We start from the raw sequence: 4,665 nt of genomic DNA, 5'->3' as shown, positions 1-4,665 counted from the left end.
CACTGAGGGGCAGCCCCACACCGTCGGGAAACCCCCTGGAGCCGGCAAAACGGAGAATCCTGCTGACGGAGAATCCCGCCCTAAGTGTATTGGCTATTTTATTCAAGAGTTCCTTACATGTGGAAATTGCCACCACTCCCTGGGCTAGTCAATTTCAGCCCCACCAGGTTGGCAACTTGAACACAAGTAAGTAAGTAAAGTCGCCATAACGACCGGCTGCTTTCCACTTTGAGGGGGAGAGTTGACTGGTGGCGATTTAACCTGAGGATCACCACAGCACAGGCGAGGGGCAAGGTTGAGAAAGCAGGGTCTTCATGACTAACCTCAGAATTGAACCCGTGCTGTTGATCTTGCTCTGTGCCATAAACCAGCTGTCCAGTCTACTAAGCTAAACTGGCCCCACCAATTTATGTATGTAACACAGGTAATCTTTGATTATATAAAAAATTACAGTTAAATGGGCAGACAACCCACGCTGACACGGGAAGAACATACAAGTTTTGCACAGAAAGCCACCCAAGGCCAGAATCGAACCCTGGTCCCTGGTGCTGTGAGGAAGCAGCACTCACCACTGTGCCACTGTGCTTTACTGTCTACCATCCTGACAATTACTGAACCTGATGATAAATCACACCCCAATTATACTTTATATATTGGAGTCAGGATATATCTTATCCTAATCACTAACACATTAACTTTAACTCAAATCTCCAGAGGGAAAACTCAAATCCCTCTCCCCTACCCGGCGTGACGGAGGGTCCCGGAGTAGGGGAGTGGCGCCAACCACTCAGGGGTCGCGCCTCCCCAAAGGTGGGGAATCCCCACCTTTGGGGGCCAGCCCCGCGCCGGAGCGGTTGCCACCAGAAGACCGGCGCAAAAAACCGGCGCCCCCGTCAGCGGGGCTGGCCAAAAGGCTTTCGCCGGTCCGCACATGCGCCGGCAGTGACGTCAGCGGCAGCTGGCCGCTGACGTCACTGCCGGCGCATGCGCAATGTGGGGTTCTCTTCCGCCTCCGCCATGGCGTAGGCCGTGGCGGACGCGGTAGAACATAGTGCAGCCAGGGCACTGGCCCGGAGTCTGAGCGGGGGGCCCCGATCGCGGGCCAGGCCACCGTGGGGGCACCCCCCGGGGTTCGATCACCCCCGTTCCCCCAGGACCCCGGGGGCCCGCTCCCGCCGCTGAACCCGCCATTCCAGAGGTGGTTTAAACCTTGGGGGCGGGAGAGGCCTCCCAGCGGCAGGACTTTGGCCCATCCGGGCCGGAGAATCACCGCAGGGTCCTCTCCGATCGGAGTGGCGAGATTCCTGCCCCCACCACTTCCCGGGTGGCAGAGAATCTCTGCCATGGCGGGGGCGGGATTTTAGGCGCCCCCAAGCGATTCTCCGACCCTGCTGGGGGTCGGAGAATTTTGCCCCATGTCTCCTAATTCTAGGTGGAGCTATAATCTGCCCTGTAGTATTCTCTACTTTTGTTTCACTTTCCCGAATCCTCCTTCTGAATTACAATAAGTCCCATGAGCTTTCCTTGCAACCTCCAACATACTCCATGAACTTTATTGCAATGGTAACATCTAGGCTATCGAGTCTCATCTCCATTCAGTATAGGGCTTGATGATGAGATGTCGGAGAATTTCCAGCTATCCATTTGTAACCTTGCTACTTCCCTTCCTTTCACGCAACCGCTTCCTATCCTTTTCCAAATTATAGGGGTGATGGGAGAAAGGTTTAAATTTATTGATAAGCTCAGTCATCAGCCGTTATTGCTACCTGCCTAGCAGTCAACTCTTTCTTCTTCAACAGAGATTCTTATCACAAAAGACAGTGAATTCTTAAATTCTTCCAAGAGAATGATTTCTCTCAGAGCCTCATGGTACTTTCAACTCCCAACGCTTGTACCCACCGATCAAAGTTGTTTTGTTAAAATTGAACAGAATTCTGTTAGGGCTATTTCCTCAAATTCTGAAATTGTTTGCCTATCTATATGTCTCCGGACCTAATTAATATGCCCTATGGTGGTCCGTTTCCCTTGATGCAATCCTTAGATGCTCCCTTCTCACTGCTAAACATAGGTTTCTGTGTCTGTCCCGTCAGTTTACTTTGCATGGCTAAACTCAACTTTTCCTTTTAGAACATAGAACATAGAACAGTACAGCACAGAACAGGCCCTTCGGCCCTCAATGTTGTGCCGAGCCATGATCACCCTACTCAAACCCACGAATCCACCTTATATCCGTAACCCAACAACCCCCCCTTATCCTGACATTTATTAGGACACTACGGGCAATTTAGCATGGCCAATCCACCTAACCCGCACATCTTTGGACTGTGGGAGGAAACCGGAGCACCCGGAGGAAACCCACGCACACAGGGGGAGGACGTGCAGACTCCACACAGACAGTGACCCAGCCGGGAATCGAACCTGGGACCCTGGAGCTGTGAAGCATTTATGCTAACCACCATGCTACCCTGCTGCCCCTTTTGATTGTCATTTTCTTAAATGCCATGAAGAATACTTCTACATAATTTTCCTCAAATGTTGGAGCGCCTGTACATATCACCATTAGGATTTGGATTGAGAAATGTTAATCGAACCTTTTGACTTACCTCAAGTTCTGCCTGTAATGTCAATCTTAAAGTTGATATTCTCTCTCTCTCCCCCCATTTGCAATCGCAGAAGGTGTAACACCTGCCCCTTTACCTCTTCCATGCTTAACATCCCAGGCCAAAAACACTCATTCCAGGTTAAGCAGCGTTTCACTTTCAATTTGGTCTATTGCATTCGCTACTCCCAATGTGGTCTCCTCTATATCGGAGAGACCAAACGTATACTGGGTGATCGCTTTGCTGAGCACCTTCAGTTTGTGCACATTCAGGACCCAGACCTTCTCATTGCTTGCCATTTTAACACAAGACCCTGCTCCCATGCAAACATGTCTGTCCTTGACCTGCTGCAATGTTCCAGTGAAGCTCAATGCAAACTGGAGGAATGGCATCTCATCTTCCGGTTAGGCACACTGCAGCCTTCCAGTCTCAACATCGAAGTCAACAACTTCAGATGATACCCCACCTCAACCCCTTTGTTTTCATTCCATTTTAGTTCAACTGTCTTTTTCCTTTTATTTCTTTCTTGTTTTTCTTTATATATACATTCCACTCCCCCAAATTATTCCCCTTCTCCTCACCATTTCTCGCCATTGCTTCTCCCCTTCCCCATGCATCTGTCACAGCTTACCCTCTGATTTTAGTTGCTCTGCTGTTTTGGCCTTTCACACCTTTTATTCTCTCTGGGGACTGCCATTTGCACTCTTTTCCCTTGACTCCTGTGGCTACAACTCATCTTTCATTCCCTCAGCCCACAGTATAAATAACTGGCATTTTCTATATCTTTTAGCTTTGACAAAGGGTCATCTGGACTCGAGATGTTAGCTTGTTTCTCTCCCTGCAGATGCTGCCAGACCTGCTGATATTTCCCAGCATTTTCTCTTTTGGTTTTTTATGTTGTTATAGAACATAGAACATAGAACAGTACAGCACAGAACAGGCCCTTCGGCCCTCGATGTTGTGCCGAGCAATGATCACCCTACTTAAACCCACGTAACCCGTATACCCGTAACCCAACAATCCCCCCATTAACCTTACACTACGGGCAATTTATCACGGCCAATCCACCTAACCCGCACATCTTTGGACTGTGGGAGGAAACCGGAGCACCCGGAGGAAACCCACGCACACACGGGGAGGACGTGCAGACTCCACACAGACAGTGACCCAGCCGGGAATCGAACCTGGGACCCTGGAGCTGTGAAGCATTGATGCTAACCACCATGCTACCGTGAGGCCCCTTATGTTTGACAAGTGCATAATAATTCCCTGAGGATGTAATAAATAGGGTGGATAAAGAGGAAGCAGTAGACAAAGTATATTTAGATTTCAAAACGGCATTCAACAAGGGGAAAAAAGGAAAGGTTACCATATAAGATGAAAGTGTTATGGGCCAGGGTTTAGAGAACCCCAAAGTGTATCACGGAGTTCACCTGACCCACAAATTTTAATAGATTGTGGTATGGGGAGCACATGGCCCACTCTACAGGTGTGGTACAGCAGAAATGGAAAAGTAATTTTTAAAGCAAAGCAATGTTTATTCTATGAACTCAAGTTAACCTTTTTAAAACATATAGTGAACATCTTAGCAAGCATCAATTCAAATACAATCCGCAAAGAATACAACACTAAGTAATCCTTAATAACTTCCCAAACAACATCCAGAAGATAAAAGGAACTGCTTTTAACAGAAGCACATCAGGTTTACAGTCACTACTGAAAACATTTATAATTCCGAATTCACCAAATGATCAAGAGATCAAGTCTTTTCATGGCCGAGAGATCAACAGTGCACCTGCTCTGTCTGGCTTCAGCTCCAGCACTGAAAACGAAACCAAAAAGACACAGACACACCCAAGCTTTTCTCAAAGTGAAACTAAAAAGCAGAGCCAGAGCTCAGCTCCACCCACACTCTGACATCACTACAGTAACATGAGCAGCCAAACATTTCTCAAAGCGACATTCTCATGACAAAAGCATATGGTGTGGAGGGTGATAGATCTGTATTGTTAGAGGATCCTTTAAATACCAGTCAACAGGGAGTCGGTATCAATGTGTAATTTTC

Source organism: Scyliorhinus canicula, chromosome 17, assembly GCF_902713615.1.
Source record: "Scyliorhinus canicula chromosome 17, sScyCan1.1, whole genome shotgun sequence".
In the NCBI taxonomy this organism is placed as follows: Eukaryota; Metazoa; Chordata; class Chondrichthyes; order Carcharhiniformes; family Scyliorhinidae; genus Scyliorhinus; species Scyliorhinus canicula.
Note: the sequence above shows the minus strand (reverse complement) of the source record.